The following is a 16,497-nucleotide window of genomic DNA, read 5'->3' as shown; positions in this document are numbered from 1 at the left end:
TATTGTACCAAGCTTTAGCATCACCCTTTAATTAGAAAGGAAATAATTTGAGAATAAAGTAATAGCGAGTTTTCTCATCATGAGTAAAAAAGGGTGGCTATATCATTCAACTTAGTAAGATGTGCCACAACAGTTTCAGTTTCATAACCGTGGAAAGGATTAGATTCAACCAAAGTAATTAACTCTGGGTCGACAGAGAATTCATAATCCTTATCAGCAATAAAAATAGGTGAAGTAGCAAACTTAGGATCATACTTCATTCTAGCATTCATAGATTTTTCTTTATACTTGCATAGTAATTTCTCTAGATCATCTCTATCCTTTCAAGCAAGAATATCTCTAGTTGTCTCCTCATTCATAACATAACCTTCCGGTACCTTAGGAAATTCATATCTAGGAAGGCTAGTTCTAGCAGGTGTTTCAGGAGTTTCAGTTTCAAGCTCATCATCAGATTCAACAACATCATGTTGTATTACTTTAGCAATTTGTTCATCAAGAAATTCACCAAGTGGCACATCATCATTATCAAGCAAGGTACTAGCATCATCATAAGCATCATTCATAGAAGAGGTAGCATCATCAATAACTTGCAACATATTAGAATTGATAGCATGTGGTGGTGTTGCAAGTTTACTCATAACAGAAGGTGAATCTAAAGCAGAACTGGATGGCAGTTCCTTACGTCCCCTCGTCTTAGAGGGATAAATCTTAGTCTTTGGATCCTTCAGATTCTTCATAGTGATAATATGATAATAATCCCAAGTGACTCAATAAATATTGCTATGCTCCCCGGCAACGGTGCCAGAAAAAGGTCTTGGTAACCCACAAGTATATGGGATCGGAACAGTTTTCGACGGTAGAGTATTCAACCCAAATTTATAGATTCGACACAAGGGGAGGCAAAGAATATTTGAAAGTATTAGCAGCTGAGTTGTCAATTCAACCACACCTGGAAATTAATTATCTGCAGCAAAGTGATCAGTAGCAAAGTAGTTTGATAGTTTTGATAGCAGTGACAGCAGTAATGGTAACAGTAACAGTGATAGCGGTAATTTTATAGCAAGTGTAACAGTGATGATAGCAGTAGTAACTTAGTAGAAACAATATAAGATAAATTCGTAGGCATTGGATCATTGACTTGTTGGATGATATTCATCATGAGACCGTTATAACCTAGGGCGATACGGCACTAGCTCCAGTTCATCAATATAATGTAGGCATGTATTCCGTAAATAGTCATACGTGCTTATGGAAAGAACTTGCATGACATCTTTTGTCCTACCCTCCAGTGGCAGCGGGGTCCATATTGGAAACTAAGGGATATTAAGGCCTCCTTTTAATAGAGAACCAGAACAAAGCATTAACACATAGTGAATACATGAACTCCTCAAACTACGGTCATCACCGGGAGTGGGCCCGACTATTGTCACTCCGGGGTTGCCGGATCATAACACATAGTAGGTGACTATAACTTGCAAGATCGGATCTAAAACATGGATATAATGATGAAATAATAAACGGTTCAGATCTGAGTTCATGGCACCCGGGCCCAAAGTGACAAGCATTAAGCATAGTAAAGTCATATCAACATCAATCTTAGAACATAGTGGATACTAGGGACCAAGCCCTAACAAAACTAACTCGATTACATGATGAATCTCATCCAACTCCTCACCGACCAGCGAGCCTACGAAGGAATTACTCACTCCCGGTGGGGAGCATCATGGAATTGGCGATGGAGAAGGGTTGGTGATAATGAAGAACGAAGACCCCCCCTCTCTGGAGCCCCAAACGGACTCCAGATCTGGCCTCCCGATGAAGAATAGGAGGTGACGACGGCTCCATCTCGTGGAACGAGATAATTCTTTCTCCCTGATTTTTTTCTGGAAAATAGGATTTTATAGCGTCGGTTTCAGGGTCTGCGGGGCCACTAGGTGGGGACAACCCACTTGGGCACGCTAGGAGAGGGGGGTGCGCCCTGGTGGGTTGTGCCCACCCAGGTGCCCCTCTCTGGCAGGTCTTGGCTCCAGAAATTCTCTTTTATTGTATAAAAATTCCTTGCAAAGTTTCGTTTCATTCCGAGAACTTTTATTTCTGCACAAAAACAACACCATGGTAGTTCTGCTGAAAAAAGCGTCAGTCCGGGGTTAGTTTCATTCAAATCATGCAAATTAAAGTCCAAAACAAGAGGAAAAGCATTTGGAAAAGTAGATGCGTTGGAGACGTATCAGTAGCTCCGAAAAGCTTTCTGTAGAAAACTAAAACTAAGTTTTTGACTCAATTGTTTTGAGAAATCTCTGCACTTTGTGATGCTCATCCACTCTATCTCAACTATATCTATCCACAGGGTCAGCTTTCAGGTCAGTTTGCAGTTTCAGCCATGTTTAATCAAAGTGACAGCCAGAACAAGTCAACTTGAGTGAGGGCACTAGTCCCTCTGGCAGCTATGATGAGGGTAGCAAAAGCACCCCAAGCAACTTGACCAAAGCTGCAACCAGGACAAGGAGGAAGAGAAACTCAGATTCTGAAGATGAGGACTATGTTGCTGTTGAGGAGGAGGTCACCTCCAAGAAAGTGTTGAAAAAGGAGTATGTTGATGCTGCTGCAACCAAGCCTGGTTTGCATAAGAAAGATCCTGCCAAGAGAGTGCCCATGTACAAAGCCAGAGCCTCAACACAGGAAACCATTGAGTTCACTCTTGAACCAAAAGAGGCTGGTGAGGGCAAGAAGAGAATGGAAAGGGTCAAGAAGACCATGGCCAGAGTAATTGGCAGATCCTCTATGATGAGAGACCCAGCTGAGGATGAAGAAGAGGATGATGAAGAAGATGCTGCACCAAAACAAAAGACTCATAAGTTGATGGGGGATGCCATCAAGTCTGGGGCTGCTCCATCAAAGCCCAAGACTGCCCCCAAGGATACTGCTCACGCTTCAAAGTCTGCACCAAAGAGAAGCACCAGAAATATCCCTACTGCTGAGAAAAACAAGGCCCCAGTGCCTGAAGTGGAAGAAGAAGAAGCCCAAGTGCTTTGGAAATTGAAGCCAAAGATTCCTGATCATGATGAAAATCACCCAGTGGCTGAAAACATGAAGGAAAGAAAGGATGCAGGTCTCAGATTGTGGAGACAATCAGACCCCTATGCTGTGAGAAGGAGAACTGCCATGGATTACAGATTTCATACTAAGGAACAACAAGACTTCTATGAGACAGTCCTCTTGGATAAGAAGCCCATTGTGTGTGACATGAAATGGGTGGATTGGAAGTACATTGATAGTAATCAAGATCATTTCCCTAGAGTGCATGAGAGCTTCAGACTCAATGGAGTTGACACCTTTGTGGGTCAAAAATTGACCAAATGGAATGATGAGTTGATCATGCAGTTTTACTCTACTGCACACTTCTACCTAGATGGGAAGATTGTTTGGATGACTGAGGGTACTAGGTACCAGTCAACAGTTGCTGAGTGGGCCAAGCTCATCAATGCTCCAAAAGAAGCTGAGGATGACATTGATGTCTATGCAAAGCCCAGGAAAGATCACAATGTCGGTGTCAAAACCGGCGGATCTCGGGTAGGGGGTCCCAAACTGTGCGTCTAAGGCCGATGGTAACATGAGACGAGGGACACGATGTTCACCCAGGTTCGGGCCCTCTTGATGGAGGTAATACCCTACTTCCTGCTTGATTCATCTTGATGAATGTGAGGATTACAAGAGTTGATCTACCACGAGATCGTCATGGCTAAACCCTAGATGTCTAGTATGTATGATTGCGATTGCCTCTACGGACTAAACCCTCCGGTTTATATAGACACCGGAGGGGCCTAGGGTTGTACATGGTCGGTTTAGAGAGGAAGGAATCTTCATATCCGAACGCCAGGCTTGCCATCCATGCAAAGGAGAGTCCCATCAGTCCGGCCCACGTCACATAGCCCGGACGTCCGAGGACCCCTTAATCCAGGACTCCCTCAGTAGCCCCTGAACCAGGCCTCAATGACGATGTGTCCGGCGTGCAGAGTGTCTTCTACATTGCAAGGCGGGTTCCTCCTCCGAACACTCCAAAGCAATCCCCGAATACAGAAAAATGTGTCCGGCTCTGTAAAACAAGTACCACACACAACCGCAAAGAGTATAATATTTCACGAGTCCCATCTACTGACAACTTTTGTAGCGAGACATTACGTCCCTGCCCGGTCATTATTTCGAACCATTTTTTAGCGTCCCGCTCCATGTTTCGAGATGCGGTTTTCATTGGCAGGTCTTGTCGAAGCAGAGATCGTGTCCCCTTATTGCGGGATTCTCATCAATACAGGCGTGGGTAATCCAACCGTGCCGTCTGCACATCCCTTGGGCAATAGGCGAGTTTTAAGGCGAGTGGGGAGGCGCTTGATATTCGCTGCCTTTATAAAGAGATAAGGATTCACCGTTTCAACCACGCCTTCTTTCTCTCAGACCACCCATTCTCGAGCTCCGACGCCCAAGCTTCCATCCTCTCCGCCTCAAGAAAGCACTCCAGCCATGTCCGGATCTGGGGCTCAGGGCAAGTGGATGGCCTCCTCCGTCATGGAGAAGGACATCACGAAGCTCCGGGAGGTGGGGTACTTGACCCAGGAGATCGCCCACCGACTTCCGGCCAAGGGGCAGATCGTCCCCACCCCGGAGCCCCACGAGAGAGTGGTGTTCATTCCCCACATCGTCCGCGGGTTAGGGTTTCCTCTCCACTCTTTCTCCGCAGACTCATGTTCTACTATGGGCTAGATTTCCATGATCTAGCCCCAAATTCTTTCCTCAATATCTCGGCATTCATTGTCGTGTGTCAGGCCTTCCTCCGCATCCCACCCCACTTCGGATTGTGGCTAAAGATCTTCAATGTGAAGCCGAAGGTGGTGGGTGGTCAGCATGCAGAGTGTGGAGGCGCTATGGTGAGCAAGACGTCCAAAGTCACATGGCCCAAAGGTACCTTCATGGAGACCGTCAAAGGGTGGCAACAACAGTGGTTCTATGTCACAGAGCCCCGCGACGCCACCTGGGCCGCGGCTCCTGAATTTAAGTCCGGGCCCCCGATTCGGCTCACCTCCTGGCTAGAGAAGGGCCTGGACTGGGCTTCGTCGGACGAGCTGACAGCGCTGCAGACCCGCATCAAGAGCATGGTGGACAAGAACATTAAGCTCGTCAGCGTGATCCAGTTGATGCTTTTTCGCCGGATCCTTCCTTGTCAAAGCCGGACTTGCCATTTGTGGGAGTTCGATCCGGCTAAGCACCAAACCTTGCAACAATTCTTCGGTGCTAGGCACGAAGGCATCTGGAAGGTGCTTTTTAAGGCCAATGAGACATGGCCGAAGACGACCGAGGACGGTGGGTACAACCTGACCCATCCCGCCAGTCCGGTATGTTTTTCATTATTTCAAGGCGTATCATTCACATGTATATTCAAGGAAGATGTCTAAGCTTCCCTATCAGTCTTTTCAGGGCTGGACAAACAAGGCGGAGCAGATCAAGTGTCCGTCTCCGCTGCCCGAAAACCCAGCTATCCCACTTCTAACGAAGATGCTGGTTCCGGCGCCCTACCAGGCGCCGGAGAAGAAGGCCAAGAAGAAGGGCCAGGCAGGAAGGGGCGGCCTTCGCCGCAAAGGCACTTCGGACGCGATGTCCGAAGACGCCGAAACCCACTCCTCCCCCATCGCTGAAGACAAGGAGGAGGAGGAAAGCAACTCTCCCCCCGAGGGGGGAAGGAAGAAAAGGACGGCCTCCACGGAACTAGAGGCAGAAGCGTCCAAGAAAGGGAGGGTCTCCCTCGCGGACAACTCCGTGTTGGACACTGATAGCAGCTCCGAATGGCGCCCCAGGGAGAAGCCCCTGGCCGAATCATAAGTACTCAAAAGCACTTGTATACACATATATCCAACTTCTTTATTTTGTGGTTTTAATATGTCGAATCGTGCATTGCAGTCTGGCCCACACCCACCCCCAGTGATCCTCAAATTCGGGGAATTCGTTGGATCCAAATGTGATGGACAGCGGGTCACTTCCGGCGGCCTCCTCTCCTAAGGCCACGGATGACGCCGAGGTGTTGTCCCGAAGGACCTTCCCAGGCCAGGGAGAGGTACAGGAGGCCGTCAGGGTGGCGCCAGAGGGGGATACCTCGGCCGTCGGACACACGGGGGAGCAAATCCCCCTGGAGACTGGCGATGGGGGCCATATCCAATTCGGCCCCCAGCCGAATACTATTCCGGAGACCCATACAGCTCCGGAATCAGGCAAGCAGCCTCCTTCGAAACAAGGAGGTGCACCTATTCCGCCGGTGACCTCTGTCCATCCAGAGGCACCGGATACTCTACTAGAAGCACCGCGAAGTGCTTGCATTGTTGAGGAACACCGTACCCTCATGGGTACGGTGGTTGAGAGGGTTCATTCCGCTAAGAGCAGACTGACCGAAGCCTGCACCAGCCTTCTAACAGGATTTGAGGTATGTGACATACTTATGCAAAAAGAATGTCATAGTATAGACAGTAGCCCCTGAGACTCTGTCCGGTGTTCGAAAAGAAAAGCCGGACAGAGGATCAAATAATTTTCGCAGGAGACTAACCATACATGTCTATGTGAATAAGCAGGCGTTGTTGCTGGCGTCGACCTCCCATGCTTCCGAAGTCTCCGAACTGAACCAGAGTCTGGAGCGGGCTGAGGAAGAGCTCGAACGAGTGAAGAAACAACTAGAGGACAAGCAAGGTATGCAATGGCCTATTCAGATCTAAAAAGATATAAATTGTTTGTGTTGAGCATGTAATCATGATATTTCACAGGAGCTGCGACCAAGGTGGAGACCCTCAAGACCGTGCTGGCCGAGGCACAGAAGAGAGCGGCAAAGGAACAAGCCGCCCACAAAAAACACGAGTGAAGGGTCGAGGAGGTCCAGCAAGAGCTCCAGGATGCCGTGAAGAAATGCGAGTCCTTGGAGCGCAAGATTACGGACCAAGAGTCCGAACTTGCGAAGGCCCACCAAAGTGCACAAGATGCCCGGGTTGAAGCCCAGGGTGCCCTCCAGGAAATCCAGGAGGCCAGGAAAATCACGGCGAGTAAGGCCTTTATTATGCAGAGCAAATATGTGAAGAAAAGGTACCTCTTACTGACCCGGATTTGGAGTTCTCGAGGAGCGTTTGCGGATCTTCCGTGCAGTGTTGCAAATGCTGCAGAGTTCTTCCGAGCCAAAGAGGGGAGCTCAACGGAGAAATAGCCAGAGCATCCGGTGCCCTTTAGCGATCAGCTGAAACAGCTGACCGAACTGCATAGGGTGGCCGAACTGGCCATGAGGGATTTGATAATCCGTCTATGGCCTGCCGAAGCCATACCCAGCAGCTACCACTACAAAAAAAAGTACACTTCCGTGATGATACGTGTTTGTCACAATAGGTCGCGTTTTTTGTCATGCATGTACATCCATGACAAATTTATGACAGAATCAAGATAGTCATACCTGTGCTGTCGTAGAAGTGTTCCATGACATTACCAAAATTATCATCACGGAAGTGTCCACTTCCATGACGATAAATCGCGCGTCACAGAAGTGCTTTCGTCAAGGGTGACCGACACGTGGCATCCACCGTAACGGAACACCGTTAAGCTATCAGGTCGGGTTTTAGATCCGATAACCCGTTAACAGCCCCGACCAATGGGGATTTTCCACGTGTAAAATCATCATTGGCTGGAGGAAACACGTGTCGGCTCACCGTTGGGACAGATGTCATTCGCTCATTGGACCGAAGGCGCCTATGATACGACGACACGTGGCACGGCCCAACAGAGGCCCATTCCTATGAAAAGGCCGGCCCGTTTGACTTGGTCAAAAGGTGACGGGCCGGCCCATGGAAAGCCTGTTAACGACCTGTTCGCATATAGCCATTAACAGCCCACTAACCCAGGAACCGTTACGCCCTATCCGAATTAGGCCCAGTAGCGTCATCTGGGCCGTCTAATATGATTCAGCCCGTTTTAACTTCCGGCCCATGTGTGGCCCATGACTTCTTTTGGCCCATATGAGGACCTTTGTAACTCTTGGCCCATTAACGGCCCGTGGTGAAACTGGCCCGTAATGAACAGTGTATCACTTTATACCCATTAACGGCCCGTTATTCCATTGGGCCGTTTCCAGCCCAAGTTATCTTTCGGCCTTCTCAGGGGCCATTGATTCTTGGGCTCATTTGCAGCATTCGGTTACATACGGCCCGTTACTGTCATTTTCTGCTTGTGGGCCAAATTCAGCCTGTCGTTACAGTCGGCCCGTTTGCGGCCCGTTAATACGTTGGGCCGTTTTCATGTAAAAAACCCGTTTGGCTGTTTTCATAGAGTTATCAAATACGGCCTATTAACGGCCCGTTATGGTCCATGAATAGTATGGCCCATGATTGGCGAAATGATGATACACCCCGTAGAAGGCCCATGGATCCTACGGCCCGTATGAGGCCCATGGATAGTACGGCCCGTAGAAGGCCCATGGATCGTATGACCCGTAGAAGGCCCATGGACCCTACGGCCCGTAGAAGGCCCATGGACCCTAAGGCCCGTATAGAAGGCGGATGGATCCTACGGCCGGACGAAGGCCCATGGATCATACGGCCTGCAGGAGGCCCATGGTTACAATAGTCCATGTGTTGCCACGATTATTTTGGCCTAGTTACCAAAAATAGGCTATTGTGGCCCCTAGAAAAAAACAGAAAAAGAACTGCAGTGACTACAAGAAAACAACTAAACAAGACAATAAGGAAATAAATAAGCAAGCAATTAACGCTAGCCTATTACCGCTATTACACATATTACATCCACTGGGCATCAAAGTTCGCCACCAGTGCAAATATAGGGAACAAAGCAGCACATTACATACACTGGCCATCAAAATTGGCCACCAGTGCAAATAAACGCGGCAGCAAAACAAGAGCATAACTGAAACAACTTCAGAAGAGCTCAAGAAACGTTATCCTGGGTATCCACCATGCTGGCAATAAGCTTAGCAAGCTGATTAGCTTTGTCCTGTTTGGCGCTAAAATCCTCCAACGCTTGCTGTTGCACCAGAAAGTATGCATCTGAATGCTCCAGGGACTTCCGCAGTCCTTCCACTTCTTGTCGCAGCACAGCTGATCGATGTCTTTCAGCTTGTAGTTGAGACTCAAGAAACCGAACTGATTCAGATAGTGAGTTTGAATACATTGTGCAAGCTGTAGTGGCCAGTAACTCGAACACTAAACCAAGACAGGACTTTGGGGTTGTCTCGCTGTCTTCAAGATAGTCTTCCTTAGCTGTTTTATCAGCTTTGTTGGAGACCAACAAGGATGTGTCACTATCATGAACCTTATCTGCATTACTTCCTTTACCATTGCTTAATAAGGCACTCTTCCCCAATATTCTGTCAGCATTCTAAAAGAAGAAACAAGCAGACACATAACAAGTTTAGCATGTACTAGTATATGAAACTCATTTCGGTGAACCAGTTCATTAGTAAGGTGGACAGGATTAAACTACCAAGTCTTCTATTGCCAAGTACTAGTACATAATAAAAGCATCAAACAAACATATATCTATGTCCTATGGTCACTGCATTGTCTTGCCAAATCAAAATAGAGACACGGTTCAAATCATATCAGTTCAAGACAAAGCAGCAGTGAAAGAATACAAAGCGTGGGAAACTACACGGCACAACAAGATTTCAGATGGGTACCACGGGTCTACATGTACAACAACACTATTGGCTCTGTTGTGATGCTAGTAATGTGCATGATATGAAAGTCAACTGTATACACAATTGAAATTGAAATCAACAGAGCTATTGATAAGAGAAAACCTGTTAAAGAAACATGCATGAACATACCTGCTGTGCCATTGGAGTTTCGATTAGATCCTTCAATTTAAATAAATACAGTGATACAAGAGCAAAGCAATCATAGTTAAAAAAAGGCGCGCCTAAGCGAGCGCTTAAGCGCGCCTAGGCTCTAGGCGTTGGCAAAACGCATTGTGCATAACTACGCATAATCTGTGCATAACTGCGCATAAGCATGCGCTTTGGTCAGTAAAGCACAAGGCGGTGGCAAAACGCACAATTAACGCCTAGCGCTTTTTTGAACTATGATAGCAATGGAATCTTAAATTAGAACAGTTGTTCTTCAGGTTTAGGCACTTGTTCTGCATGAACAGAGTACAGTAAGACGCAAGAATATAATACTTAAAAATAGAAAATGAGCTCATAGACCTTACCACATTCTTGGTTCGGGACCAGTACAGAACAAGGCATTCCCAGTCATCGTCCAGTAAATGTGTCTCAGGAGAACGTAAGGGAATTTGATGAGTTTCTTTGCCGGTGAAGTACGTTTTATTCAGGTAATTCCGATACTGCCACCAAGCATTCTTGAAGATAGCAGAGGTATTAGCACAGGTTACCTCATCCCGAGTTTCCAAATCGGTCCTTCTCTATAGAGAAAAATGGGAAAATTTGTTGTATTATAACCATCATGGAGGTAGGATGTATGGGACGAAGCAAAGTAATTGCCATGAATAACATTACTTACACATAACTCCTGGACAAACACCTGCAACTGGCATTTTCCTTCATCTTTAGTATAATATTTCCAAGATGGGAAGATACGCACATACGATTTAACAACATCAAATGCGATAGATGCTAAACTACGACTAGCTGGTTGTGCTTCCTCCACAGGAATAGGCGTACTAACTGGTGGAGTTGGGGTTCGCCGTGATAGTACTGGCCCTTTGGGCACTAGAGCTGCCTTACTAACTGCTCTTGTTTGGGAGCTCTGTGGTGGAGATGGTGTTGTGTCAACAGGAACTGGGTTACTATCGGCTGGGGTTGGGGTTAGATTGGGTGAAGCTGGTTCACTGTCCATCACAGTAGGGGTACAATCTGCGAGAGTTTGGGTTATGTGTGGTAGGGATGGTTCTTGTGCATGTAGAACCGGGGTGCTATCTCCACCAAGAGGTAGCACTGTTTTATTTGAAGACCGTGTTTTTAGTCCGCTAGATACTGGCATCACCCGCTCCAATGCAAATGGCTGATAAACAGGAAACATAGTTGAATGTACAGACATTGTATGAGAGACAGATGCAATAGATAGTGTGGAAAAAAGAGGGCATGAAATAGTTCACATGTATATTGTTTAACTAAAACGGATAGCATGACATAATTTCACATATATGATGTCTATCTAAACTGGATAGCATAGCATAACATAATTCAAAGATATGATGAATAACTAAACAGGATCGCATGACATAATTCACCTACATGTTATCTAAGTAATCAGGATCGCATCATTTAATTCACATATGTGATTTATATGCTAAACAGAGGGCATTCGATATGATGTCCGAACTAAGAACATGGTGTTGAATATTGTGTATATGATGTCTAAACTATGCAATGCAAGACACCGTATGCATGATATGAGCAGTATAACCGTGCCAAGTTAGAGCATACACCTCAGTGGGGGAATAGGACTGGTCATCTGTCTCTGAATCCATCTCTGAGGAGCTATCGGGACCCAACAAGAGATCTACTTCGACAGGTAGCACTATCTGCTCTGAAGGCCTTGTTTTCACTCCAGATTTTTCCATCTCCCACCCAAATGGCTGATTCACAGGAAGAGTAGTTTAATGTACAAACATTGTCGACAAATGTAAATGTAATGAAGAAAAGGATGGGCAAGATATCATTCAAATATATGATGCCTGGTTAAACAGGATGGCATTGCACATTTCACATATATTATGGCTGGCTAAAAGACATGAGACTGCATAATTCCCATATATGATATAGAAACTAAACAGGTGGCATTACAGAACATGTCTAAACTAAGCAGATGACATATATGATGTCAAAAGTAGGCACTGCAAGGCAACATATGCATGATATGACTAACATCATCATGCCAAGGTAGAGCAAACACCTTGGGGGTAAATAGGAGTGGTCAGCAGCGTCTGAGTCCGCCTCAGAAGAGATATCTTCCTCTTGATTACAATCTGGAGAGGGGTGGGAGGGTTTGCCATTGAACCCACCATGGAGCGATGTCTGCATGACATTGTATTGCCGCGCAAAACTCTTCTCTTTTTCTCTACATGTTCAGCATGACTGTGTACAATATCTGACATGCATACGAAAAAAATATGGTGAGATTATGTAAGGAGAACATGCACAAATTTAGAGTGATGGTAACAACCAGTGGATCAACGTTTTTCCGTTGAACCAAAATAGCCCTAATGGATCGACGTGAATGTATAGTAATAAGTGATGCTACAAGTGTACAACCTCTTTGCCGTAGCCGTGTCGACCTCAGCATCATTGGGTTGGTCGCTGAAGCAGTTAAGGCAGAGGTGGCTGTCGGAGGTGTGGAGGAAGATCTGAGGAATCTATACACGGCGTCCAGGGCACTGCTCTGTTGTGATGGATCGTTCTGTCGTTGGAGCAGCTCTGGTGAGCCGTAAGACGTCAAGGCTGAAGCAGCACAAGACAGACATCATCAATCTCAAGTGGATTCTAATAGCATCTCCAATAGATGATGTAAAATGGATGTAAAATTAACATCACCAAAAACCACCTTACTACGACAAATGAGGTAAAAACTGTTGACTCTGAACTTAACTGTCAAAACTGAAATTTACTGTGGAATCTGAATGCTACTGTCGAGACTGAACGCAATGGTAGCAGAGAGGCACTTGACATGTAGTTTAGGGAGAGCCTGCAGTTCAACTTCAACCTGCACCCCCTTGAGCCGCCAGCCACCACCGGCCGAACCGCCGGCCCCAGCGCCGCCTCGTCGCCCCGAAACAACTCGCCACCGCCGCCCCGGCCAGCCCTCTAGGCCCCCCGCCCCCACCCTGAACCCTAAGATAGATAGTGGGGTACCTCTCCGGCGAGCCCCCGTCCCCGCTGCGGGTGGTTCTTCCTTAACTCCGGCGAGCCCCCCCCCAACCCCTGAAAATTGACTGACCCAAAAGTCGATTCAGTCGACTGAAGTGTGGCTTAATCGGAGCAGAGCAGCAGCACGAGCGATGGGGAGAGCAGCAGCAGCAGCTGGGCGAGCGAGCGATCGAGCGAGAGCCGGAGCAGCAGCAGCAGCAGCGTGAGCGAGAGCCGGAGCAGCAGCAGAAGATCCGGCCGGTATGGACGCCACCGCCGAAGGGGCCTCGCACTGGGGGAGAGCCGCCGTGGAGATGTCGCCCGCGGTGCCGGCTTCAAGGTAGCCGCTCCATGGGGGTGCGGGATGGAGAACCGTCGGCGCCGGGAGGTCGAGTTAAGGAGAAGGTGCGATGCGATGAGTGTACAACCTCTTTGGTGGCGCCGAGTAGGCCTCGGCTTCGTCCGAGGAGTCGGTGAGGATGCTGCGGTTCCGGTGGAGCAGGCTAAGGCGGCGCTGTGGGGATGGAGCAGCCGCGATAGACGAGGCGATCATCGGAGCAGCTCCTTGGAGGTGGAGGACGGGGCGGCTGAACCGGCGGAACGGCGGGATGGACGACGGATCCTCATCCGGGGAGGTGGACGAGGGACGTCGAGCTGTTGCGGTGGACGACGTCGTCGGGGAAGAGGCTCCGGCTGGCCAGCGGTGACGTGGCGGACGGAGGAGGGTGGGGTTTCGCGGCTGGAGCGGAGAGGTTATGGCGGCCTGGGATTTCGAATGGCGAAAAGGGGGCGATGGGAGTGTGAAGCATGACTTAGGGACGCGTTTGTCCAAAATGTAAGGTGTGTTACAAAAGTACCCCCCACCGATTTAAACTAGCGGCCCTTTCAGCTCAGGGTTAGAAGGGGGATTTCGCGTGTCGGGATTTGGCAGCTGGAGGGAGTTTTCGCGCGCGTTGTAATTTCGGGATAGCAAGGCGCGGGTTGTGAAGGCGCCAGTTTTGGGAGCACGATATCTAAATTTTCGGGATATAACAAGATGCGGGTTGAATTTTAGGGACAAGCCTAACGTGTAGTAATATTGTACTTGTACGTACCAAATCAATTCGCACTTCCCTCAACCAAAAAGAAAACGAAAAAAATAAAACTATTCACACCACACAAAGAGAGAGTCTTGCCCTGTTTTACTATACAAATGCTATTCAAAGCTACTCCCTCCTTCCATCTATATAGGGCCTAATGTGTTTTTTGATGCTAACTTTGACCAAATATTAGAGCAATGATATATGACATGCAACTTACACAAAGCACACCGTTAAATCCGTCTGTGAAAGGTTCTTTCAATGATATAATTTTCACATTGTGCATGTCATGTACTATTAATCTTGTCAATAGTCAAAGGCGGTCTTAAAAATCTCATTACACCCTATATAAATGGAAGGAGGGAGTATGAATCCATGTTATGTCCGATTAAATTTTTTCGTTTGCTGTATAATGCATGTAACCTACTCATACCAACATTTTAGTGCATTCCAAATGTCTATACTACCGCTGCAATTCGAATTTAATTTGAATTCGTTTCTCTATTTCAATAAGAATCTACAATCATGATTGTTGCCAACTTCAACCATCATAGTTTCCTTGCTATCTGCCAGATATAAATCGGACGGCCTATAATGCAGGATGGCAGGCACACCATCATCAACAACTCCGTTTTTTTATATGAGTAGAGATAAAATATATTAAATGTAGTATAACATGTTCATAACCACACCATGTGTATCACTGTTATTATATTCACACATGCGTCGGTTTGAAACACTATGATAAATTCTTCAAATATCCTAATTCGCTTTTTATAATGAAGTATATATGATCTCTATTCGTCTTTTACACCCACACAACCCTCTTATCTTTGTAGCTAGCGCTAACTTTCTCTTGTGCATGCACACGCCCGCATCCCTCTCACCCTCCCTCAGCATTCTCTAGCTCCATCGCGCAAATTCGTCTTTTCACTTTAGGTCGTTCACCCATGGTGTGTGTAGGCCCCCCAGCTCCTTCTTTACGGCACACATCGATCGATATGCCTCTCTAGTCAGGTGTGCCTAGCACAAACACAAGCTTCCCCTCTTCTCTTGTCACCGTCCATGCCTCACTCCCACCACTCTTTTCATCGTTCTCGTACTCGCACACTACCCCCCTCGATATAGTATGCCTCTCGTACTACCTCCTACATGCATCCCTCTCTCTATCCTTCTCCTCGTGCCTCATTTGCTTCTAACACACACATGCATGTATACCGATTGATCTCCCAACATATACCTAGATCGACTTTAACTACCCCCCCATCGATCGACGTACCTCACAAGTTATGTCTCTCCTTTCTCTAACAAAGGGCGATTGATCTTCCTATGTAGTTACGTCTGCTTACCACAGCCACATCGTCCCCCCTCATCATTCGTGCATGCCTCCTGACGCGTCTCTCACACGCACGTGCACAGACAACAAGCAACCATCTCCTCTCTTATTGATATTGCGGGCGTGCCCTCCGTTTGTCTAGCAAGCCTATCCCACCATTTGTTAGAAGCAACTCCACTACCACCCCCTCCAACACTCTAGCTCTGTCTCTCTCCCAACCTTATTCCTCTCCTGCACATATGCATGGATGCCGATCGATCTCCCTTAATACATGAGGCAGATCGATCTCCTTAATACATGAGGTAGGCCTCTCTCCTCCTCCACACATATACCAGCCATTGTACCTCTATAGTTAATTGGGCCTCCCTCTTCCCCCACCACACACCGATAGTCGTGCGCTGTAGGTAGGTATCCATGCCACATAGACAAACTGCACATGTCCCATCTCACGTTCCAGTAGGCCAGCCACTCTATATCTTTGACGTGGGCACAAACAAATTCGATGGCACTCTTTATCGATCGCGCGCGCGCACACACACACACATCATCCCTCTCTTTGATACTATGGACACCTCAAGCCGATGATACCTCCACTCTCTTCTCGTGGATCGCCCCCTCTATATATATGTTATATCCAGGACTCTATTTCACACACATTGCATATGTTACATTTTTCGATTGACCCCCCCAAAAAAACTCTCAAGAACCCACACACTATATCTCTCTAGGTTTGTATCTCTCTCACACAACCCCACGTAGGTGGTGTACGTATACAAGAAGAGAATAGGTGCACCGTGCACGTACTCACGCTTCGTGCCCAGCCACACCCGCGCGGGTACACGGTGCAGCTCATTTCTTTATGAAATGGCAGCCCACGTGCTAATTTGAACGCTTGTAGCGGTTGTTTACCTAGGGAGGTCGTGTACCACGCGTGCACGAAACAAAGTTCGACTTGACGCGTTGCCGCGTTATTTTTAAATAAAGTTATAGCGCTCAATGGCACGTACACAGAATATAAAACGATTTTTATGGAGAAAAAGGTAGTCCGCTCACTATATACAATGGAGCCTGCCTGCCTGGTTTGTCGCTCTTCAGAGTATCTCACACAAGGCTGCGGTGGCCTCTCTCTCTCTCTCACCGTTGGTCACTGATCCGGCCGCATCCCGTCCGCCGGGGGAAAGGGAGTGCGG

Source organism: Triticum aestivum, chromosome 4D, assembly GCF_018294505.1.
Source record: "Triticum aestivum cultivar Chinese Spring chromosome 4D, IWGSC CS RefSeq v2.1, whole genome shotgun sequence".
In the NCBI taxonomy this organism is placed as follows: Eukaryota; Viridiplantae; Streptophyta; class Magnoliopsida; order Poales; family Poaceae; genus Triticum; species Triticum aestivum.
Note: the sequence above shows the minus strand (reverse complement) of the source record.